Here is a 27,525-nt window from a genome sequence, read left to right on the forward strand (position 1 = left end):
TGCTTCTCCGATCCAATGCATTACCATTTCGACCAGTTCGTACGAAGGACTAACGGTTTTTACCGTATACACTTAGTTTATGTTGGGCTGCGTTATTGCTTTCCAATTGTTTTGTTCCTTGTTAACCAGTTACAAATACTATCTTCACCATACATGTGGCCAAAGGATATGATGTCTCCTTGTGCCTATATTTAAAGGATACCTAGCACATGTATCCATGGAGTGCAATTTATACCCCTGAAATCTTAATCTAATGCACTTATTCTTAATTATCATATTTTATTTTGATTATTTTCTTTATGTATTTTTTGCTTTTTTCTCCTTTGGCTATAAATTTACGTTTTGCTTTCAGGATGAAATGAAAAGGTCTGGTTCCATTATTACAGTTGTAATATTCCTTTTCTTTTCTCTATAGAGCAATAAGCATTTAAGGAATATGGGTTAGTTTTGTCTAACACTTGCTTGAGATAATTGTTTCCTTTTGATAATCGTTGTAGCTTAAGGTAATGTTTGTTCATTATATTTTTGTAATTCAATAGGACGAAACATGAAGAATATATTTAGACAAAAATAAGGAGAAAATATGGAAGTTTTGTTTGTGAAGAAATTCTAGCAATCAATTGCATATATTAATATTTATTAGAGAATTAAAAGAGTGAAGAGAATTGCTAACAAAAAGGAGATAGTAAAAAAAAAATCATTTCCAACTACGGGGTTTAGAATCAACAGCAAAGTTAGAAGCCTCACATGCTACGCAATAAAATTAAAAAATTTATATTGAAGTTGAATGCAAAATTGAGTACATCATACACTAGGTAAAGATGAAAAGACTAACTAATAGCTTGAAGTCAAGCTGAATTAATGTGAGAAATTCTCTTACATACATTGTAATTGATATTTTATGTGATTCGATTTTAGTGATAGTTTCACATTTTAATATGTGACAAAAAATATAGTTTATTCAAAAGTAGAGAATTGCCAGCTTTTACTAGGCATCGGTTTGAGCTTGTAATTTTTCTCTTCAAAAAATGGGTATTACATCACACATATAAGTATTTATTCTCATATTTTTTTGTTTGTCAAGTTCTTTTTTGATGATTAAAAACTAATCTTGAAAGTTAAAATTTTTCATGAAGTACTAAAACATCAAACTATGGATATCTAACACACGATTATCTTGTTATATTTCGTAATATATTTCTATTTACATAATTCCTTCATATTATTATTTTAAATTCATAGATGAAAGTATTCATAATTTTGAATCAGATAAAGAGTATGTCAACATGCAATTATGATTTACATATATCAATTAATCTTTTTGATGTCAGTAATTATTAAATATCTCTATTGCAAATATAACTATGTACTTCTATGCATGTCTATACAATGAAATTGATCTGCTAGCCTTTCTAAAAAATACATATGTTGATTGAATTTATGTACATTTTTTTTATAAAATACTACTTTGGTTGGATAACAACATTTTGACATGTATTCTACTATAAAAAAGAGGAGGCTACAGCTTTTAAAAGAGACGACGACGTGACGCATTTGCATACATACGTGACGTTGCACATAATCACATTTAAACTATGTGTTGATGAACTACCAAAATATAAGAAAATTGATAGGCTGAATATTTGATATATTAGAAGACTACATAAGAAAAGTCTACCTCTTTTCAGTATATGTACAACCAACTATAATAGTGACCTACAATTAAGTCATCCAATAGGATGACTAAAGGTCAGCGAAATGGAAAAAGTATTTTACGTTTATGTAGGGTTCGGGGAAGGGCCGCACCCCATGGGATGTGATATAGGCAACCTACCCTGATTCCACGGCTTGACTATTCATCAATTTTAGCATGTGTTTTTATTTTTTTTGCTTTCAAAATTTTGATTACCTATTGTGTGCAAGTTTTAATTTTATTTTTACCGTTTTACAAAGTTTTCAACCAATTGACATGAAACACGCATGCGTCGTATCCAGAAACTAGTTACACTAAATGGCTGTTCTACCCTTCTCTTACTTCTATCCAATAAATTATTACTAAAGTTATTATTATCAGCCGAATAGTCTGAAAGAGGGTATTGAAAAGTTGTAACAGATGAGGGCAATGAAGAGTTGCATCAGAGCTAAGAATCCAAAAACAGTCCCCTTCACTTCTGCACTTCGATTCTCTAATTTCTTTTACCAGAATTTTGTCTTCTCTGCTAGGTTTCACCTGCTGCCTTCTTTGTCTTAGCTTCACTGCATAATCTTTCTTATCCAACGAAGAAATGATAAAATCATAATTGCCCAATAACCAACAACCAGATGAAGCATTGAAAGCTTATAAATTTTCATGGTCCCTTGTTGACATTGCCTCTAAGGAATTAGAAACAGGAATTCACGTCAATGTGAATATTGTTGTCGTTGGATATACTCCAGTAAGTTTATCATTCTTCGAATCTTTGATTTTATCATTGTGATATAGCAATTCTATGGACATATATTTATATATAAAAATAAATGCAAAGGATAACTTCCTTAACTGTCTGGCCAGTAACAACACAAAGTGATTATCTTCTCTTATTTGTTATCCTTAAGGTCTATATAAATTGAATCATTTGGTTCAAGATTCTCATGATTCCCTTTACATTCTCTTCAGGTTTAATTATTTTAAATTGTTAAAGTAATGGGGCATGATCTTAGTGCTGGGGGTAATGGGTTGCAGTGCTACGCGGACCTAAGGTCGCGGACTCGATAGTCAGGGGGGAGAACCACCACGAACACGAAGCACTTCTCGCAAACGCGTAGGCCACTTGGGCCGCTGCACTTTGCGATCGCGTCAGGCCCTTCGCGAACGTGAAGAAGGACTGACGCCCAGTGACTTAAATGTTTCAAAATCGGGATTTCACCCATTTTTTCATAATCTTTCCATTAGAGCTCGGCTTAGAGGCGATTTGGAGGAGTAGTTTCAACACCAATTCAAAGGTGAGCATACTTTAACTCATTTTCTTCCATTTCTAATATCACCAATTAATTTCTAGCCTTAGTCTTTGTTCATCCATGGTAGAAAATTAGGAATATAGGAAGAATTGGGGAGGGTTTTGCAAATTCGGGATTTGATCTCAATTTGGGGTTGGATTTCGAACATAATTACATAATCGGGCTCGGGGTGAATGGGTAAATGGGCTTTGGGCCGAATTTTCGATTATGACCAAGCGGGCCCGGGGGTTGACTTTTATTGACTTTTTCAATAATGACCTAAATTGATTCTTTTTCATTCGTGAGTAGTTTCTAAAGCTTGTTTTGAATCGTTTGATCAATAATTTGTTAGATTTGGTTGGTTTGGAGGCATGTTCGAAAGGAAAGGATGTGGTTGAATTTGAGTGGATTGCACTGTAACGACCTGACTTGTCGTTTTAAGAATTAATGCCCCGTTCAGTGACTTAAGGTCTCGAGCAGCTTCGCAATATGTATTATGACCCGCGGGTGTGGTCGAGTTTGATTTACTGAAGATTCAGAATTAAATTAAAAGAACAATCCTTATTTAGAAGCTTAAATGTAAAGAGTTGACCGGAGAGTTGACTTTTGAGCAAACGACTCTGGAATAGAATTTTGATGATGTCAATAGCTCCGTATGATGATTATGGACTTCGGAGCATTTCTGGAAATTTTTTTTGGAGGTCTGTAGAGGAATTTGGCTTGAAATGGCGAAAGATGAATTTTTGGGAAGTTTGACCAGGGGGTTACATTTTTGATATCGGGACCAGAATCAGATTCTGCAAATTGGAATAGCTTCGTTAAGTCAATTATGACTTGTGTGCAAAATTTGAAATCATTCCAGATTGATTTGATGTGTTTCGACACAAGATATAGAATTTGAAATTTTAAAGTTTATTAGGCTTGAATTGGGGAATGATTCGTGGTTTTGATGTTGTTTGATGTGATTTGAGGCCTCGAGCAGGTTCGTGTTATGTATTGGGACTGGTTGGTATGATTGGATGGGGTCCTGGGGGCCTCGGGTTTGATTCGAGGTGGTTCCGGACCAAGTTTGGGTGTTTTGATGCTGCTGGTTACTGGTTTTGGTGTTGTTCTTCACGTTCGCGAAGAAGGATTTTGTTGTTGGGACTTTGTTCTTCGCCTTCGCGAAGAGGTTCTCGCATTCGCGAAGAAGGAAAGTTTGTTATTCATCGTCTGACTTTAGAGGCTCATATCTCGTAATCTATAAGGAATTTGGAGATGATCCAAAAATAAAAGTTGTAGCCCTTTATGGTTAGTTTTCAGAAAATTAAACAATTTGTCATTTGGAGCTGTGTACAAAACTTTATGATGGATAAACTATAGGTTATCCGGGAAGAGTTTGGCAATCTCTGTTGCACAGGGCTGACTTTGGAAGCTTATATCTCGTAATCTATAAGTAATTGCAAGATGAGCAACAAATAAAAGTTATAGCCCTTGGAGTCTAGTATTCAGAAAGTCAAATCATTCATTATTTGGAGTTTTGTACAAAGAGTTATGACCATTATACTAGAAGCTATTTAAGGAGAGTTTGAAAATGAATTTTGAAGAATTTGTTCATCGCGAACGTGAGGGGAGTGTCGCGAACGCGAAGAACAAGCCCCTGGGCAGCAGAATAAAGTCCAAATTCGTCTCATTTTTCCATTTTTGGACCAAGAAAGCTCGGGTGAGGCGCTTTTTCGAGAGTTTTTCAAGGAAAACATTGGGGTAAGAATTTCTAACTTGATTTTGTTTAAATTATATGTGCAGAATTTCTATGCCTCAAATCACAATTATTGAACTTGTTTTTATATGACAATTCGATGTAATTATTACTTGTATATTTATGTGAAATCCGTGAGTTTGATGGTTTGATATTATTGGAATTTAATTTCATTATGAATTTTTCCGATGCAAATAATTAATTAAGCAAGCTTAAGAAGAAGTATTAATATAATTATCTAAATTTGGATTAAATGAAGGTGTGCCCTATGTTGATTATTTTCTATCTCTGTCGATTGTTTTCGAGGTTTTATATACATTGTGTGGAGCCTTGAGCTATTTATTGTGAAATTAATTGATTTTGTTATATCCTTGGAATTTGTTGTGGCCATTGGGCAAATTGTGATATGAATTGATTTTGTTACATTGCCGTGATAATATTCCATGTAAATTGTTGTGTTAATTGAGTTATCATTTTGAGGATATAAGGGTGACATCTCACTGTTGATCATATGTGGGCATAAGGGAGACATTTCACTGTTGTTATGTGTGATGGGATATTGTCTGAGCGGAGCGATAAGGGTGGCTATATGAGCAATAAGGTTGGCTATAAGAGCACTAAGTGTGGCTATTGATATTGTCAGGGTGGAGGGATAATAGAGGCTATTATAGGAGTGATAAGGGTGGCTATAGGAGAGATGAGTGTGGCAATTGTCAGGGACGATATGTGATGATGTGGATTTGTTGTGTTGGTGATTTTCATGTGATGTTGTGATTTTTCTTATGTTTATTTTTATACCTTGTGCAAATTGTCTTGTTGTTGGTAAATTGATAACAATCTGATTTATGTTGAAATTGGGAGCCTGTGGCTATTGCCAGGCGGATTATAAAATAAAATGTGGGCACGAGGTACCATGAGTAAATAATGAGGATATTGGCACGTGAATTGTCCGTGCAGTTGTGATATGAAATGTAAGCACGATGTGCTGTGATTAAATGATAATGATTTTTGGCACGTGAATTGTCCGTGCAGTTGTGATATGAAATGAGGGCACGAGGTGCCGGGAAAATACGATGATTTAATTATAGGCACGAAGTGCCGTGGAAATATGAAAGTGGTCTGAGACCCGTGTTTATGAAAAAAATATAAAAATGGGCTGAGACCCGTAGTTGTATGATTGTGAAATGAAGTGTCACATGGTGACTTTTTAATTGATAGAATTATATTCAAAATGTTTATTTGAAAGGATTTTTATTCAAAAAGATTTATTTGAAATAATTACATTCGAAAGGTAATTATTTGAAGAAATTATATTTGAGAGAGACTTATTTAAAGGAAGTATATTTGAAAGATATTTATTTGAAGGAATTATATTTGAAAGAGATTTATTCGGAAGAATTATATGTGAGATATTTATTTGAAATACTTGATTTAATTGGGTGTATTTATGTTGTTCTTGTGGCCCTACTGTGTATATCACTGGTTGATTATTGTTGCCATCATTGTTATTTATTTTTTATTATTTTTGTATACTATATTGCACAGGTTATTAGACTAGTGAGTGTCTTGACTGTACCTCGTCACTATTCTACTGAGGTTAGTCTTGATACTTACTGGGTACTGATTGTGGTGTACTCATACTACACTTCTGTACATTTTTGTGCAGAGCCAGGTATTGGAGATATCGGACTCGGACATAGTTAAAGTGTGAGCGCAATGATTCAAGGTAGAGCTGCTTGGTCGTCGCAGTCCCTTGAAGTCTTTTCATTTTATTGTACTATTAATTATTAATCAAACAGTATTGAGTATTCAATCCTTGAGATCATTCCATGTATTCAGTTAGATTTCGTGACTCAGTACTACCAGTCTTGGGAGGTTGTTATATTCATATTTGTTCCACTGTTGGTTTTGATTATCTATTTAATTCATATTAAAAACAAATATATGGCTTTGAAATGTAATGGAAATCGGCTTACCTAGTCTTAGGGACTAGGTACCATCACAACGCTTGTGGTGGGATTTTGGGTCGTGATAAGTTTGTATCAGAGCTCTAGGTTCATAGGTTCTACGAGTCACGAACAAGTTTAGTAGAGTCTTGCGTATTGGTACGGAGATGTCTGTACTTATCTTCGAGAGGTACAGAGCTAGTAGAAAAAAATTTCACTTCTTTCATTCCTTATCGTGCGGCATTTATTCAGCTTGAAGCATATATCTTATGTTCTTTTGCATCCACTCGTGTATGAAATTACGCACTCGGTATCAACTATGCGTCAACGGTTCGTGATACTACAGAGGGGTTATAAGGGAGCCAGGGTTGCTCAACCATTGTTACAACGTGTCGTCCAGATCGAGGATGCAGAAGTATTGAGAGATCATTCAGTTGTGCACATTGGGGTGCAGCAGGTTCTGATATCTGGTTGATAAGTATGATCTTAAGAAGGTTTAATTAACTGCATAATCATCATAATCGTGGTAGGGTCACGAGGTGGATGTAGATCTTAAATAGTTGGTGGTATTAGAGATTATATAGTTCGTATGGGATTTCTATTTAGCGAAGGGTACATACGCAGCCAAGACATTGGAGGAAACAAGTTTAACTGTCACGAGGATGACATGCGCCAAAGAAATAGCTTGAGGTGTCTTATGATCGGTGTCCTACGAGCGATGAAGGTTAGCATTGTGGATCATCAGAATGTGTCTTATGGCTTCGCGCCAAGTGAGGGGAGTTCACTATCAACGATGAGATTGCGGGGTCATGTGCTATATCAGTTTAGGTCTGAGATGTATTTATGTGGTATTGAACGGTTCTCCGAAACTTGTATATGATTAAGAGGTGAGATTTGTATGGGATGATGTTGGGGCTTGCGGTATTTCGCGTCCTTAATAATTCTATATTTTAGTACCAGCGGGGTCACAAAAATAATTTCAGAATATTCGGGGTGCTATAGTAAGTTCTTTTAATGCACCACCAGCATATGGTTCTTACATTGATTATTTCACTTATCCGGCAGAGATTCAGTATAAACAGCCGTGCCCACGGAAGGGTTGTTATGAGAGTGGTGATACTAGTCACATCAAGAGGAATTGTCCCAGACTTGGGAAGGGTGGAGTTCATCAGAACACTCGGGCTACAAGCTTTATTCCAGTTAATACTCCACGTGCACAGTCAGTTAGAGGTGGAGGAAAGGAGGGTAGAGGGTGCCTAAGAGGTGGTGGCCCGACCCATTGATATAATCGCTATGATTTGGCTGAGGCCGATACACCAGATGGTGTCGTTACAGGTACGATCCCGATTTGTTATAAAAGAATATTTTCCCTTAATTTGATTCGGTTCTGAATATTGAGGTGAGTCCTCCAATTATGCTCCGCTTAAGGGTGAGCTTCATAATTTTGTGACCCACTTATATGTTTATCGATGTTGGGAGATTTGAAGATTTGAGCCCGTGTCTACCAAAAGTAATTTTTATTATTCACTACAGTGGGTTTTATGTGTTTCGTAATAATTGATTCCAATTTTATAAATTTTATGCCCTACCAGTATGAGGGTTCATTATGTGTAATAAAAAATGTTTACGAAATATATTGAAAAGAAGAAAGGAAATTGAAAATTTCAGTTGGCACAATATGCAAAATACTTGTGATTCAGAGTTGAGGACGAGATCCTCGCATTTTTATATGATGTGAAATATTTAAACCGAGCTACAAGCCGCGGTGGAAGTTATATAAGGACGAGGTCCTTGTGGGGAAATATTTATGAGTTTAAATTCTCCATTTGTGAAGTTTAACTTATACTATAGTACTAATAGGGAGTTATGCCTGATAGGCTTATGTGATAATTCTTTTATGTGTTTCTGTGCCATAATTGTGCTGTAATTATTGAGTTTTATCCTACGAGGTGAGTGCCCAGGTGGCGTTAAAAGTCACTTGTTAAGTCGGGTAAATAGTTATGAAGTATTCATGCCTCACATTTTGCTATCAGTGTTGTGAAAATTCGAAACGAGGTTTTTGTTAATATGAGGTTAATTGGCGATGTTGTAATCGATTATGAATAACTATTAAGACCAGAGATGTGGTGATGGGCATACATATGATGTTCTTCATGTCCTGATATCATTATGATAATGCAGTACTTGTAATGCTGAGATTAGTGTTATTGATATATACATTGTGGTGCTTTGTTGGGTTGTGGATGTGTTGTTAGAAGTTATTTTGGTGTTACTCTGGCAGGTAGATAGGCCCAATTACAGGGGAGACTCTGCCCAAAATTCTGAAAAATTTGGGAGTTAGTAAAATTTAGGGAATTGAGACGTGCAAAAGAAAATATAAGTTATGTGGTGTGTTTGGGGGCGAATGATCCTAAGCAAGGGAGAATGTAACACACCCAGAAAATTTTTGAAGTACTTCAACACTATCAAGAAAGTTGATGTGTGCGTAGGCAGGAGTTGCTATAGCCAGTTGAGACTAATACCGTGCGTTGTAAAAATCAGGCCTTTTGAAAATGTTTGGAATGTAAGAAATTGGTCTTAAAGTTTACAAATATGGATAAAAGAAATAATCTCAATTAAGATGTGTTGTCGGGCTTATTTGAAATGCGATAACGTGGGATCAACCGTGAGTATATGTGTAAAAGTAAAATCATCAATTTGGTAACTTCAGAATAATTCTTAGCACGTTCGAGGACGAACGTTTGTTTAAGAGGTGGAGAATGTAACGGCCCAACTTGTCATTTTAAGAATTAACGTCCCATTCAGTGATTTAAAGTCTCGAGCAGCTTCGCAATATGTGTTATGACCCGCGGGTGTGGTCGAGTGTGATTTACTGAAGATTCGGAATTAAATTAAAAGAACAATCCTTATTTAGAAGTTTAAATGGAAAGAGTTGACCGGAGAGTTGACTTTTGAGAAAACCACTCCGAAATATAATTTTGATGATATCAATAGCTCTGTATGGTGATTATGGACTTAGGAGCATGTCCGAAAAATTATTTGGAGGTCTGTAGAGAAATTTGGCTTGAAATGGCAAAAGATAAATTTTTGGGCAGTTTGACCAGGGGGGTGGCTTTTCGATATCGGGGCCGGAATCTGATTCTGGAAATTGGAATAGCTTCGTTATGTCAATTATGACTTGTGTGCAAAATTTGAAGTCATTACGGATTGATTTGATGTATTTCGGCACAAGATATAGAATTTAAAATTTCAAAGTTCATTAGGCTTGAATTGGGGTATGATTCGTGGTTTTGATGTTGTTTGATGTGATTTGAGGCCTCGAGCAAGTTCGTGTTATGTATTTGGACTGGTTGGTACGATTGGACGGGGTCCTGGGGGCCTCGGGTTTGATTCGGAGTGGTTCCGGACCAAATTTGGGTGTTTTGATACTGCTGGTTACTGGTTCTGGTGTTGTTCTTCACGTTCGCGAGGAGCCTCTCGCGTTCGCGAAGAAGGATTTTGCTGTTGGGACTTTGTTCTTCGCGTTCGCGAAGAGGTTCTCGCGTTCGCAAAGAAAGAAATTTTGTTGTTCATCGTCTGACTTTAGAGGCTCACATTTTGCAATCTATAAGGAATTTGGAGATGATCTAAAAATGAATGTTGTAGCCCTTTGTGGCTTGTTTTCAGAAAGGTAAACAATTTGTCATTTGGAGTTGTGTACAAAAGGTTATGGTGGATACACTATAGGCTGTCCGGGAAGAGTTTGGAAATATCTGTTGCACATGGCTGAATTTTGAAGCTTATATCTCGTAATCTATAAGGAATTGGGAGATGAGCAACACATGAAAGTTATAGCCCTTGGAATCTAGTTTTTAGAAAATCAAACCATTCAATATTTGGAGTTTGGAACAAAACGTTATGACCATTATACTAGAGGTTGTCTGAGAAGAGGTTGAAAATGGATTTTGAAGAATTTATTCATCGCGAACGCGAAGAACAAACCCCTGGGCAGCAGAATAAAGTCCAAATTCGTCTCATTCTTCCATTTTTGGACCAATGAAGCTCGGGTGAGGCGAGTTTTCGAGAGTGTTTCAAGGAAAACATTGGGGTAAGAATTCCTAACTTGATTTTGGTTAAATTACATGAATCTATTGTTGTTTTTATCACTAAATTAGTGAATTGGGTTGAAAAATTTAGAAAACCCTCTTGGTTTAAATATAAGATTTGAAGGTCGATTTGTTATTGGAATTCGATAAAATTAGTATGGTTGGACTCGTATCGGAATGAGTGTTCGAATTTCATAAAAATTATGTCGGGTTCCGCGAGGCGAGTCCCGCGTTGACTTTTGTTGACTTTTGGAATAAATTTTTAAGTCGACGTATTATTATCCGGAATTATTTTCGATGAATTTTTAATGAAGTTATGCAACTGATTTGAATAGATTTGAGAGGTCCGAAGGTCAATTCAAGCAAGAAAGCGATTTTGGAAAATCGGTTTAACTTCAAAAAGTTAAGTTAATTATTACTTGTATATTTATGTCAAATCCGTGAGTTTGATGGTTTGATATTCTTGGAATTTAATTTCATTATGAATTTTTCCTATGCAAATAATTAATTAAGTAAGTTTAAGAAGAAGTGTTAATATAATTATCTAAATTTGGATTAAATGAAGGTGTGCCCAATGTTGATTATTTTCAATCTTTGTCGATTGTTTTCGAGGGTTTATATACATTGTGTGGAGCCTTGGGTTATTTGTTGTGAAATTAATTGATTTTGTTATATCCTTGGAATTTGTTGTGGTCATTGGGAAAATTGTGATATGAATTGATTTTGTTACGTTGTCGTGATAATATTCCGTGCAAATTATTGTGTTAATTGAGTTATCATTTTGAGGATATAAGGGTGGCATCTCACTGTTGATATTATGTGGGCATAAGGGAGGCATTTTACTATTGATAAGGGTGGCTATTATACGGAGCGATAAGGATGGCTATAGGAGCGATAAGGGTGGCTATTGATATTATCAGGGCGGAGGGATAAGGGAGGCTATTATAGGAGTGATAAAGGTGGCTATAGGAGAGACAAGAGTGACTATTATCAGGGACAATATGTGATGATGTGGAGTTATTGTGTTGGTGATTTTCATGTGATGTTGTGATTTTTCTTTTGTTTATTTTTATACCTTGTGCAATTTGTCTTGTTGTTGGTAAATTGATAACAATCTGATTTATGTTGAAATTGGGAGCCTGTGGCTATTGCCAGGCGGATTATAAAATAAAATGTGGGCACGAGGTACCATGAGTACATAATGAGGATATTGGCACGTGAATTATCCGTGCAGTTGTGATATGAAATATAAGCACGATGTGCTGTGATTAAATGATAATAATTTTTGGCACGTGAATTGTCCGTGCAGTTGTGATATGAAATGAGGGCACGAGGTGTCGGAAAAATACGATGATTTAATTATAGGCACGAAGTGCCGTGAAAATATAAAAGTGGGCTGAGACCCGTATTTATGAAAAATATAAAAATGGGTTGAGACCCGTAGTTGTATGATTGTGAAATGAAGTGTCACATGGTGACTTTTTAATTGAAAGAATTATATTCAAAATATTTATTTGGAAGGATTTTTATTCAAAAAGATTTATTTGAAAGAACTACATTCGAAAGGTAATTATTTGAAGAAATTATATTTGAGAGAGATTTATTTAAAGGAAGTATATTTGAAAGATATTTATTTGAAGGAATTATATTTGAAAGAAATTTATTCGGAAGAATTATATGTGAGATATTTATTTGAAATACTTGATTTAATTGGGTGTGCTTATATTTATTAATTGTTGAGCGTTATTAATAGTGTTCTTGTTTCCCTTATTGTTATTTGTTCCTATTATTTTGTATATCTTATTACACAAGCTATTAGACTAGTGAGTGTCTTGACTATACCTCGTCTCTACTCCACTGAGGTTAGTCTTGATACTTACTGGTTACCGATCGTGGTGTACTCATACAATACTTCTGTACATTTTTGTGCAAAGTCAGGTATTTGAGATATCGGACTCGGACATAGTTAAAGTGTGAGCGCAATGATTCAAGGTAGAGATGCTTGGTCATCGCAGTCCCTTGAAGTCTTTTTATTTTATTGTACTGTTAATTATTAATCAAACAACATTGAGTATTCGATCCTTGAGATCATTCGATGTATTCAGTTAGACTTCTGACTCAGTACTACCAGTCTTTGGAGGTTGTTATATTCATATTTGTTCCGCTGTTAGTTTTGATTATCTATTTAATTTCATATTAAAAATATATATATATATATATATTAAAAAAATGGCTTCGAAATGTAATGAAAATCGGCTTACCTAGTCTTAGAGACTAGGTGCCATCACGACACATGTGGTGCGATTTTGGGTCGTGACATACGCAGTGAGGTAAGTGTTGGTTTTAACCTTGATTTGAGGGAATTAGGAACCCTTGAACTATGTGCTATATGAAATTCATGTGTTGCGGTGTAGATGCGAGGTGACGAGTGCTTATACGCCGCCGAATTACTTGTTTCCTTGATTTTTCGCATTCCATTAATTATTTCCTTCCATGTCTTATCTGTTACGTGATTTAAATGTTTTCCATTCCCTTATTTGCTACTTGTCACTTATCGTTCTCGTGTTAAAAATGTTAAATTTTCCTCGGCTTTCATGAATTACTATTACTTGCCTTAAATGACCTATTTGTACCCTTAGTTGTCATTTATTGAATTGTCTGGCTGTTTAGTATTCATTGTTGCGGATTCTTAATTTGAGACGAGATTTCTTTCTGTTTCTACTTCATGTCCATTACTCGTAGAGGACTCTTGTGATTTAAGTTGTTAAATTAAATTCTTTTATTGATTTATTCATACTGTACGGTGGGATCGGGTTGTGCGCCGCAATAGGTGAAATAAGGGTGGATTGAAGCGGTGAAATATGGATGAATTATGATACTGATTCTGATTAAATGGTGGGATCGGGTTGCGAGAATGGGTTGCTCTAGTGGTGAGCACCCTCCACTTCTAACCAAGAGGTTGTGAGTTCGAGTCACCCCAAGAGCAAGGTGCGGAGTTCTTGGAGGGAGGGAGCCGACAGTCTATCGGAAACAGCCTCTCTACCCCAGTGTAGGGGTAAGGTCGTACACACTACCCTCCCAGACCCCACTAGTGGGATTATACTGAGTTATTGTTGTTGTATGTCACGTTGCGAGCCGGAACATATATTTATTTATTATTGTTGATATTATTACGGTGGAATAAGGGCGGATTGTGTTGTACGGTGGGATCGGGTTGCGCGCCACAATAGTCTATATGATTCTATTTCCTTATCGTGTTGTGTTGGCTTCGGTATTTCATACGAGACTCTAAGGATTGGTATTTATGGCATTTACTAGTTTCTTTCGGAGGTTTAATTATTTTCATGTATCAACTGCTTTAATTCGTTCATGCATTTTCTTTCCTACCATTATTTTTATGATGTGTACAGGTTATTGTAAGTGATTGCCTTAGCCTTGTCACTACTTCGTTGAGGTTAGGCTCGTCACTTACAGAATACATGGGGTCGGTTGTACTCATACTATACTATACACTGTGCAAAATTTGGAATCGGTCCCAGCGGCGGTTCATAGATTGCTCGGGACAGCGATTGAGTGGAGACTTGAGGTATAGCTGCTCGGCGTCCACAGCCCCTAAAGCCCCCTTCTTTTATTTTTAGTTGTGTACTTTCTTTCAGACAACTCTATGTTTTTATTCAGACCTTTACGTGTACTATTCTAGAAGCTCGTGCACTTGTGACACCAGGTCCAAGGTTGTATTAGATATTTCAGCTGATATGGTTTTCACACTTTACCTTAGATTTATTGCAGTTATTTCAGCTTCTTTATTATCATTTTATTTGAACAGTTAAAAATGGATAAATTATTCTAACGTTGGATTATCTAGGGAGTGAAATGTTTAGCGCCATCACGATCCCGAGGGTGAGATTTTCGGATCGTGACATTAATGATATATTAAATTAACTTCCGCGAAATGAAAGAGGAGTAATAATCTTAAAGATAAAATCATTTAATTGAAGTTGAGCATGAATTTAACACACCTTGTAAAAGAGAGATTATTAATTCTCAATTTCACTCTTTCATGTCATCAATAGTCATATTTTAATTTATAACTCAAAACCTTTTAAATATGTATTCCTCTATCCCTTTTTAGTAATCACGGTTATTAAAAATGCTTATCAGTTTGAAAAATTAATTATTTTCTCTATATTGCCGTTAATATTAATTATTCTTAAAAATAAATAATATTAATAGATGCACATTTATTAAAAAGAGATAAGAGTAATTAGCCAAAAAGTGCTTTTTAATTATGGTTTTTAAGGGGCGTGCAAAGGAACATGTGACAACTAAAACGGGACGAAGAAAGTACAAATTTTATAATAATGATCGGGGACAATGTGCAACGCACGTTCCCAACAACTAGTAAGCTTATATTCCTGAATTGTTTTGCTGCTTAGGTTTGCCAACATTGATCATGTTTGGTCACTAGTAAGCTTATATTCCTGAATTGTTTTGCTGCTTAGGTTTGCCAAAATTGATCATGTTTGGTCACTGTCAAAATATTTACTCTATTTGTTAGATTTAGCTGGAACTTTGATAAAAAAAAGATTTAAGTAGAAGCACTAGGAAAGTCTGTCAAATTCCAAAAATTGGAGCAACAAACACTGCACCACACATAAGAAATAGGACAAAATAGTAGGAATTACATCCACAAGAAATAGACCAAAATAGCAGAAACTCTAAAAATTGCAATTCCAACTATGAATAGTACTTCCCGTAAAATTTTACACCAGAGTTTGTTACTCTCTCGGTCCTATTTTATGTGAAAGTATTTTTTTTAATCAGTCCCAAAAAAAATGTCATCTTTTCTTATTTGGAAACAATCTATCTTTAATATTTCTACTTTATTTATTTGATTTACAGCCACACAAATATTTATGATTTATTTTAAACCACAAGTTTCAAAAATTTCTTTTTTAAACTTGGTGACAAGTCAAACACCAACATATAAAAGAGTAAATATATTAACAGTGCTCACAAAGTTAAAGAAACTAAGACTTTCAAAATTGGCGTCCAACCAATTTCTACCTAACATCAATGATCTGGTGCCCTTGTACATGAAGTTTGAAAATAACCCCACACTTCAGAAAATAATTTTTTATACAAGTAAACTTTGTTCCATTGTCGCTCCTGAAAATTTTAACTCGCTTATTGGATTGTCTTTCTATCATATCAAAATATTTCTTCACAGTTTGGCTACTTCTTTCTTATCAATCGATAAGAAAATCTACACAACGCGCAAATAATCATCTACAATAGTAAAAAATATGATCGCACCACAAAACGAAGTTATTTGATAACAAGGTCCCATAAATCACAATGAATTAATTCACAAATGCTAGAAACTCTAAAATAACTCAAAGGAAAATTTTCTCTCTTTTGTTTTAGCCGATGACACATATCACAGCTCTTATTCAAAACGTCAAATTTTTTCTTACAATCTACAACAAAAATTAATTTGGTCACTTGTTGTCACGACCCAAAATCCATTAAAGATCGTGATGGCGCCTAACACCACTATCAGGCAAGTCAACCTTGGCTAATTAATTTAATTACTCATTTTAGTATTTTTGAATCAAATTTTTTTTCAATTAAATAGTAAAGATAGAACTCATAGAGTAAGTGATAAATATTTTAGCAATTAAATTACTAAACAATACATAACCACTCCCAAAACCCGGTGTCACAAGTGCATGGGCATTAACTAGAGAGTAAAATAAAATACAATATCTATCCAGAATACAAATTAGACAGAAAAATACAAATAACTCTGAAGGAGACTCTGTTGGTAGCGGATCATAATATAAAATGCAGCTCACCTAAGTTCCCGCATTTTAATCACACCTCTGCGCCCACAAGGCCGGTAGACATATCTGTACCTGCAAACAAATGTGCAGCAAGTGTAGCATGAGTACGTAAACAACGTGTACCCAGTAAGTATCTCGAAGAAGTAGTGACGAGAGGTCGACTTAGACACTCACTAAGGGTCAATAATTTCATAATAGAATATAATTAATTAAACATGATTTTTAGGTGAACAACAATAATTTTTCCTAACAAGCAGAAATAATTAATTCATTAAATTTTAATAATTTTTAATTTATCAATTAGCTTCACAAACTGCAATTAAAATTCAAGTATCATGTAATTATTATTATTATTAAGCACGATTTCTGCCGAGGACGTACGGCCCGATCCAGAGTATCGTGTATACTGCCGAGGGACGTGCGGCGCGATCCATAGATGCATCTATCCTGCCGAGGCGTTCGGCCCGCTTCACAAGAAAGGAGGACATTTTCTTATGAACCTCCGGAATGAGAATATATATATATATATATATATATATATATATACATATTTTTGAGATTAACGCAGGAGGACGTAAAAATTTCTACAACAGTCAAATATTTTGAACAAAATTTCAAGTATGTGAGATTTCAATCTTTTACCATTTCCTCTAACAATTTGCAACATAATTCTATTGTTTTAATTAAATAAGGATACAATTATCACAAGTAATTCATAATTTGAGTCCTAAACTACCCGAACTTTAGCAATATTAGTAGCTACGCATGTACTCTCGTCAACTCGTGCGTACGTAGCCCCCACAATTAGCAAAAATTATTAATTTAAATCACCTATGGGGTAAATTCCCTCTTACAAGGTTAGACAAGAGACTTACCTTGTCTCAAAACCCACTTCCCGATTACAACGTCGCGTTAAAGTCTCAATTTAATGCCGAAAATTTTGAAACTATCCAAATGTTATGAAAAATAATTAATACATGCTCAATAATTCGAAATTAGGCTATTAAATTAACTACCCAACCCAAAATGGTAATATTCCTAAAATTTACCCTAGGGCCACGTGCCTGGATTCAGGAAATTTTCGGAGAAAATCGTTACCCATAATCTCAAGAACTCAAATATAAAATTTTCATCCAATTCCATAACTATTTTCGTGGCTAAAATCTCATTTTTATACAAATCTAGGTTTTTCACCTAAATCCTTGATTTTCAAGATTTACCGATTATAATCTCTTCATAATTTATGTATTTAACTCAAAGTGTGTAGAATTAACTTACTTTCAAGTTGCTAGTTGAAATTCCCTCTCAAAAAGCTCCAAAATCGCCCAAAAATGGAGGAAATACGGGCTAAAAACGACTGAGCCTCGCCCCTTTTTAACATTCTGTCCAACAGCCTCTTTCGCACCGGCGGAGGTTCAAGCCCTTGCTCCTACGAAATGTTCCGCTTCTGCGCGCCAAGCTTCGCACCTGCGTGCTCGCAGGTGCGCCCAAAACTCCCGCTTCTGCTGCTTGTGGCATGCCCTCCCTTTCCGCTTTTGTGAGCTACATGTTGCACCTGCGACTGCCCAAGCGCAGGTGCGATCGCACCAGAAGCAGAAAGCTTCAACTTTCCTTCCAAGTCTAAAATTGGTCCGAGCCTCGTCCGGTTTGTGCCTGAGGCTTCCGGGGGCCCTTCCGAACATACCAACAAGTTTTAAATCATAAAACGGACTCGCTCGAACCCTCGGAACGTGTAAAACAACATCCAAACTAAGAATCACACCCCAAACCAAATTGATTCAACTTAGGATTTTTAAATTCTTCAAACTTACACCGAACACGCCGAAACATACTTAAACTACTCGGAATGAGACCAAATTTTGCGTGCATATCTTAAATTACCATACAGAGCTATTCATAGGCTCGGAATTTCAAACGGACCTTAATTACTTAAAAACCTACTCCAAACCAAATTTAAAGAACCTTAAACCTTTAAATAGTTGATTTTCACTATTAAGCGTCGAAACGCTTCCGGGTTGTCCAAAATTCGATTCGAATATACGCCCAAGTTCAAAATCATCATACGAACCTATTGGAACTGTTAAATCACAATTCCGAGGTCATTTTCTAAAAATATTGACCGAAGTCAAACTTGCCCCTATTGAAGCCAAACCAAAGAACCGAGTGTTCTGATTTCAACCCGAACACTTCCAAATCCCGAACCAACCATCCCCGAAAGTCATAAATTAGTAAAAGTACATACGGGGAGTCTTATTTTGGGGAACCGGGTTCTAACAGTCAAAACGACCGGTTGAGTCGTTACACTTGTAGTGAAGGATGTCCTAAATGCGTGTACCAAAGATCCAACAAGTCAACACCACCTATCTTCAGGCACACACCCTCGTCTTGTTTTAAAAATAGTAGAGTCCATCTCTTTGTTCACATGCTCCAATCAACATCCTCGAGATGATCATGTTTTGTATAACACATAAAAGTTTAATGCCTAGGAAAACAATCTGAGTGATCCATCAATTGAGACGGAAACAAATTGCACGTTAAGCCGGTCACATAAATAATATTTTCAAAACCAAATTTCCTAAAATATTTGTTGAACCCTCGTTGGTGGCTACAACATTGCTTCCATCAGGCGAAGTAACATGACATCTATACATTTTGTGCACATTATGCAATTATTTTAAACAACTTGTCATATGATTAGATGTTGTTGTGTCATTGATCCTTTATCATCTTTCTTTTTGGTTCCAATATGTTAATTTTTGAGGTTATGCCTCTTTTCCTCTCCCTAAATTGATCCTCTAACCTTTGAATCTTAATATTCAGTGGGCAACAAAGAAATATAGAGATGAAAGTGGAGAGACACGATGTGATTAAATGCTAGATTTAAAAAGAAAAAAAGTTGTAACATATTCCAAGAAGAAGAGCGTTATTGTTTTATGGTATTTTCAAGTTTTATTAATAGTCGGATATATTTTTTATAGATGAAAAGTTAGCTTAAGTACTTGTTATATTTCTCCTTTTTATTTATGGACTAATTTATAAAATGATCACTTAATAACTCACTGGTAATTGTTTGTGACCGCGCGAAGGCGGATTAATTAACTAGTTCTCACATATGTTGTGATTATTTCCTCCCTTTCTTAATCACCTCTACTTCCTTTACTTTACCTCATACTTAAACACAAGCACTGATCCCTTTCTTAAAACTAATGACTTATGTTACTCTTTTAACACCTTATATAGAATGAATAACTTTAAATAGAATGATCATAGGAAATATTAAGAGAAAGGGATTGAAACAAATCAAAGCAAATCGCCAACAATGGTAGACCTTGCCTTCTCTACTTTTACATGATTGTGCCTATTTTCATTCTATTTGTTTTTCACTACAAAATAATATTACCAATATAGGGATAAAATTTGATAATGGAGCCATTGATTTGTTATTTATGTGAAGGGAAATCAAGTGAGTTACGATCAAGCGGACTCAATATCGGTGGAGCCATGGGGAGGCACTGGTGGATCAGAATGGAATTACAAGCTGAAATATCCTATTAAAGAAATATTGATTGCTCATAGAGATTGTATAGACTCCATCATATTCAAAATTGTTATTGAACAAGGTACTACCATAGACTCGCCAAAGTTTGGTGGGAATGGAGGTCAAAGAGAGTAGGTAAGTCCAAAAAACTGTGGTCGAAGAGACAACGTTCTTCTCAAGTTAAATTTGTGTCATGTATAGAAATGAGTTTAAATTATGTAAAGAATTAATTATTAAGATAATTAAACTAGTTATAGCAGATTATTCATTTATTTTGTAGCCTTCAAGTTACCTTATCAGGCTCTTCATTTGAAAAATCACGTCATAGGTCAACTTAATATGATAGTGTAGCAACCTTTTGTATTTCTAGTGTACACAACGCTAAATCTGTAGTTATATAAGCATATTTCAAGTCAAAGATATGAATGCACCTTGCTTCATATTTAACTTCGCCACTTCCTTTGCATTGAGAGGACTCAACTAAGTGTCCAAATTTCCTTTAGGTCCACAAATTTCGAATCCTAATATGACATTATTGCACTTTTATGAAGTTTTGTCAAAATTTTCGATTCTGCTACTTATTTAACCTCTATGTGATTTTCAATAATCTAAGGTTGTTATTTAGGCAACTCCTATGAAATATTTAACATGCATCAAGGGAACATTTTGACGTTTTTATGTCCATTCGGTTATAAAATCTCTATGTTTTATAACTAATGCAAAGAATTATAGACCATTTGGATGTGAGGATGGTGAAACCCCATTTTCACTTGTGATTAAATAAAGTGTAGCTATTATGGGACTTCACAGGCTGTAACACCCCGGAAAAAATTTGAAGTGTTTTAAGACCATTAAGAAGATTGACAGGTACTAATTATATTAATTCGGGTATGAACAATAATACTATTATAAGAATTATATCAATTGATCATGATAATATATGTATTAGGTGCATTAAGAATGGTTTATGGTCTAAGAAGAGCCCCAAGGCTAAGTCAAGTAGGAAATTATACGATGGGGTAAAGTTTCAAGTGAGTTCGCACAAGACCTAACTTCAAATGAGTATAACTCTCAAGATATGAAGTTTTATATGGTTTATGACCTATCAAATGAAAGGTATATGTGTCTAGTTTCTAATGTTTTAAACCGTTTGTCAATTGGAGATTCCTACATGCAGTTATGACCTTTTTACTAAAGGGTGACAAAACAGCTACGCGAGTCTTGCATAGCCTACGCACCATAGTAGCGTAGCCTACGCACCATAGTAGCGTAGCCTACGCACCATAGTAGCGTAGACTACGCACCATTGCGTAGTGTAACGACCCGGTCGGTCGTTTTGAGTGTTATAACCTTGTTTCCCCATTTACTGCTCAATTTGTGCTTTACAATTGTTATATGACTTGTGCGCAAAATGTTTGGTCAATCGGACTTGATTTGATAGGTTTTGGATATTCTAAAGATGGCATTCGGGACCTGTTATGGTCACTATGAATTTCTCGTGATGTCTTTTGGGCTGACCAATGCCCCAACAACATTTATACACTTGATGAATAGTGTATTCCAGCTATATCTTGATTTGTTTGTCGTAGTATTTATTGATGATATCCTGGTGTACTCACGTAGCCAGGGAAAGCTTGCACGATACTTGGGTATTGTATTATAGAGGCTGAGAGAGGAGAGACTTTATGCCAAATTCTCTAAGTGTGAGTTCTGGCTTAGTTCAGTGGCATTCTTAGGACACATAGTGTCCAGTGAAGGAATTAAGATGGATCCGAAGAAAATAGAGGCAGTTTAGAGTTGGCACATGCCATCTTTAGCTACTGAGATTCGCAGTTTTCTTAGCTTGGCTGGTTATTATCGTCGCTTTGTGGAGAGCTTCTCGTCTATTGCATCGCCCTTGACAAAATTGACCCAGAAGTGTGCTCCATTCACGTGGTCAGATGAGTGTGAAGAGAGCTTTCAGAAGCTCAAGACTGCCTTGACCACAACTCCAGTTCTAGTTTTGCCTTCAGCTTCAGGCTCTTATACAGTGTATTGTGATGCTTCCCGGATTGGTATTGGGTGTGTCTTAATTCAATAGGGTAGAGTGATTGCTTATGCTTCACGCCAGTTGAAGCCACATGAAAAGAACTACCCTATCCATGATTTAGAATTGGCAGCCATTGTTCATGCGTTGAAGATTTGGAGACACTATCTCTATGCTGTGTCATGTGAGGTATTTACAGAAGGTCGGAGTCTTCAACATTTATTCAAACAGAAGGATCTGAACTTGAGGCAGCGGAGATGGTTGGAGCTGCTGAAAGATTATGATATTACTATTCTGTATCATATCGGGAAGGCCAATGTGGTGGCCGATGCCTTGAGTAGAAAGGCAGTGAGTATGGGTAGCCTTGCATTCATTCCTGTTAGTGAAAGGCCTTTTGCAATTGATGTTTAGACCTTGGCTAATCAGTTTGCGAGGTTAGATATTTTGGAGCCCAATCGGGTTCTAGCATGTGTGATTTCACGGTCTTCTTTATATGACCGCATCAAGGAGCGCCAGTATGATGATCCACATTTGCTTGTCCTGAAGGACACAGTTCAGCACGGTGATGCCAAAGATGTTACTATTGGAGATGAGGGGATGTTGAGGATGCATGGTCGTATTTGTGTGCCAAATATAGATGGAATGCGTGAGTTGATTCTTGAAGAAGCCCACAGTTAGCGGTATTCCATTCATCCGGGTGCCGCTAAGATGTACTAAGACTTGAGGTAGCACTATTGGTGGATAAAAATGAATAAAGATATAGTTGGGTTTGTAGCTCGGTGTTTAAATTGTCAACAGGTGGAATACGAGCATCAGAGACCGGACGGATTGCTTCAAAAACTTTAAATTCCGAAATGGAAGTGGGAGCGTATTACCATGGACTTCGTAGTCGGGCTCCCACGGTCTTTGAAGAAGTTTGATGCTATTTGGATGATTGTGGATCGGTTGACCAAGTCCGCACATTTTATTCCAGTTAGTACTAATTATTCTTTGGAGTGGTTGGCTGAAATTTATATCCGCGAGATTATTCGCCTACACGGTGTGCCGGTGTCTATCATTTTAGATCGGGGCACGCAATTTACATCATAGTTTTGGAGAGCAGTGCAGCAAAAATTAGGTACACATGTTCAGTTGAGTACCACATTTCACCCTGAGAGGGAAGAACAGTCCAAGCGCACTATTCAAATATTGGAAGATATGCTACGCTCTTGTGTTATAGATTTTAGATGTTCTTGGGATCAGTTTCTGCCACTGCAGAGTTTGCTTATAATAACAGCTACCAATCGAGCATTCAGATGGCTCCGTTATAGGTTTAAGTCGGGTGAGACTAGGCTATTAGGTACTGATTTAGTCCAGGATGCTTTGGAAAGGGTTAAATTGATTCAGGAACAACTTCGCACAGCGTAGTCTAGACAAAAGAGTTATGCCGACCGAAAGGTTCCCGATGTTGCTTACATGGTAGGAGGGAAGGCACTACTCCGAGTTTCGCCTATGAAGGGTGTTATGAGATTTGGGAAGAAGGGAAAGTTGAGTCCTTGGTATATTGGACCTTTTGAAATACTTAAGAATATTGGAGAGGTGGCTTATGAACTTGCATTACCGCCTAATCTATCAGGTGTTCATCTAGTGTTTCATGTATCTATGCTCCGGAAGCATGTCGGGGATTCGTCTCATGTTTTGGATTTCAGGACAGTGCAATTGGCTGGTAATTTGACTCATGATGTGGAGCCGGTGGACATTTTAGACCTGCAGGTTCGAAAGATGATATCAAAGAACATAGCTTCAGTGAAAGTATAATGGATAGGCCAACCAGTCGGAGAGGCTATCTGGGAGACTGAGCGGGAGATGCAGAGCAAATATCCACACCTATTTGAGGCTCCAGGTATGATTCTAAACTCGTTCGAGGATGAACTTTTGTTTAAGAGGGGGAGAATAAAACGACACGGTCGGTCGTTTTGAGTATTACAACCCCGTTTCCTCATTTACTACTCAATTTGTGCTTTACAGTTGTTGTATGACTTGTGTGCAAAATTTGTGGTCAGTCGGATTTGATTTGATAGGTTTCAACATCGAATGTAGAAGTTATAATTTCTTAGTTTCAAAAATCTTGTCATCTCACCCTTCTACACTATTCTTCAAACACTCACGTACACAAGGAGGGGTCACGAAATAGGAGGGAATTTTCTACATAAAAAAAAACAAAAATGAGAGAGGGAGCGGGGACAACACTTTGAGGGGAAGGGAGGATTTTCGAGAGAGAGAGTTTGAGTGGGGTCAACACTTTTAGTGGAAGAGAGGATTTTAAGGAGAGAGATATAGAGAGATAGGGAGAAAAGAAATAGGACAGAGAAATAGACAGGTAAAGGGGAGAAAACAAAAACAAAAATAGAGGGAAAATCAAGAGAAAAGAACATCCAAAAAATATCGGTCCCTTTTTCCTCCTCATGAGCAAACCAAGACAATTGCCTTCTCTTTCCTTCTTCTAGAGTTTAATTTTAGAAAAACATATATAGCTACAAAAACACAGCATCTATGTCACGACCCAATTTTACCTAAAGGTCGTGATGGCACCTAACGTTACAGCTAGGCCAACCAAACTAGTAAATTAAAATATAACAATCATTCTTAAATAATTTTCTAGGTAATTTAATTCTTTTTCCTAGCAATATTAATGAAAATAGAAAAGGTACTGATTAATGTAAATCCAAAAAAATAATACAAATCCAAATTCTACCAGTGTGTGTGCCAAGATCCGCTGTCACAAGTGTATGAGCATCGAGTAGATTATACAAAACTCTAAATACTGTATATAATAAAATAGGCAGAATGCAAATACAAGAAGAAGCACTGGTAGCTACAGAACGGCTCAGAAAGGCAGCTCACCACTACGCTTCTGGATAACATGGGTGTGCGATGATAGGTCCTCCACTAGTGCCTGTCTCAGATCCTGCACAAAAAGTGCAGCAAGTGTAGCATGAGTACGTAAACAACATATACCCAGTAAGTTTTAAGCCTAATCTCGAAGAGGTAGATACGAGAGGTCGACTTTGGCACTTACTAAGGGTCAATAATAATAATAGAAATAAAAATAGAATTATTTAAATCAACATGATTCATAGAGTTAACAACAATTTTTATTTAACCAACAGAAACAATTTAATTCATTCAAATGAAACAATTTCCAATCTATTAATTAAATTCACAAGCAGCAATTAAAATACCAAGGTAGCGTGTAATTATTATTTTTATTAGGCACGATTTCTGCCTAGGTCGTACGATCTGTTCCAGAGTATCGTGTACACTATCGAGGGACGTGTGACGTGATCTATAGATGCATCTATACTGCCGAGGCATTCGGCCCACACCACAGGAAAGGAGGACATTTTCTTATGTACCTCTGGAATAAGAGTATATTTATTATAAGATTGATTTGAGAGGATGAACAATTTCTTTTAACAATTAATTAATTTAAATAGAAAATTACGTATATGAGATTTCCATCTTTTACTATCTCTCCCTAACAATTCACAATATATATCAAATAATTTAAATAAATAAAGAATACAATTAACAAAAGTAATTCATGATTTGAGTCCTAAACTATCAGGACTTTAGCATAAATAGTATCTACGTACGGACTCTCGTCACCTCGTGCGTATGTAGCCCCCACAATTAGCAACAATTATTTAATTTAATCACCTATGGGGTAAATTCTCCCTCACAAGATTAGACAAGAGACTTACCTTGTCTCAAAGTCAACTTTTCCGATCAAAATGTCGCGAAAAACTCAATTCGATGCCGAAAAATCTGAAACTATTCAAAAGTTATATAAAATAATTAATACACGTTCAATAATTTGAAATTCATCTATTAAATAAATTACCCTACCCAAAATGGCAGAATTCCTAAAATTCACCCTCGCCCACGTTCCCGGATTCCGGAAATTTTCAGATGAAAACGTTACCCATAATCTCAAGAACTCAAATATATAATTTCTATCCAATTCCATAACCATTTTCGTGGTTAAAATCTCATTTTTATACAAATCTGGATTTTTCATCTAAACCTTTGATTTCTATATATACCGGTTATAATTAACTTACCTCCAAGTTGCAAGTTGAAATCCCCTCTCAAAAGCTCCAAAATCATCCAAAAATGGAGAAAAAACGGACTAAAATGACTGAGCCTCACCCCCCTTTTTAACATTCTGTCCAATAGTCATTTCTCCACCTGCGGAAAAAGCCTCGCAGGTGCGAGATTTTTCCTCTTGGATTGGCTCCACACCTGCGCTCAAAGGATCGCACCTGCGCATCTGCTTCTGCGCCCCAAGCCTTCGCACATGCGGAATTGTCCGCTTCTGCGAGCTAATGCCGCACCTGCGAGTCTCACAACTGCGGCTGGCCAAGCGCAAGTGCGATTCTGACAGCAGCTGGGAGCTTCAGTTTTGGCTCCCAATTTCCAACTTGGTCCGAGCCACGTCCGATTGACCCCCCCCCCCCCCCGGGATCCTGCCTGAACATACAAATAAGTTTGAAATCATAAAACATACTCACTCGAACCCTCGGAACGTGCAAAACAACATTAAAACTAAGAATCATACCTCAAATCAAATTGAATCAATCTTAAGAACTTCAAGTTCTTTAATTTACTTCCAATGCGCCGAAACATACTTAAACTACTCGAAATGACATGAAATTTTGCGTGCAAGTCTTAAATCACCATACAGAACTATTCTCAAACTCGGAATTCCGAAGGACTTCAATTACTCCAAAACCTACTCCAAACCAAATTTAAAATACTTTAAACCTTCAAATAGTTAATTTTCACTATTAAGCACCAAAACGCTCCCGGGTTATCCAAAACCGATCTGAACATATTTCCAAGTCTGAAATCATCATACGAACCTATTGGAACCGTCAAATCCCAATTCCGGGGTCTTTTTCTCAAAATATTGACCGAAGTCAAACTTGGCCTTTTAAGGCCAACTTAAGGAACCAAGTGTTCTGATTTCAACCCGAGCACTTTCAAATCCCGAACCGACCATCCCCGCAAGTCATAAATTAATGAAAGCACATACGAGGAATTTTATTTAGGGGAACGAGATTCTAAAAATCAAAATGACCGGTTGGGTCATTGCAATCTACACCCCTCAAACCCATCACTAAATTAAAACTGCATTTCTAGCCATGGGAATAACTTGAAAACTTCATGAAGTAAGCTGAAACTCCAGCTCAAATCCAACCTCAAAACATCTTAAAATACCCCCAAGCAGTCCCACAAACGCAGCCATGGAGTAGCCACTGTTCCGCCATAAAAAACCAGTAAACAAAACGCAGCCACAAAGATAGCACAAAAGCAGTTTCAAATTTC

The sequence above is a fragment of the Nicotiana tabacum genome, chromosome 17 (assembly GCF_000715075.1).
Source record: "Nicotiana tabacum cultivar K326 chromosome 17, ASM71507v2, whole genome shotgun sequence".
NCBI classification, from domain to species: Eukaryota; Viridiplantae; Streptophyta; class Magnoliopsida; order Solanales; family Solanaceae; genus Nicotiana; species Nicotiana tabacum.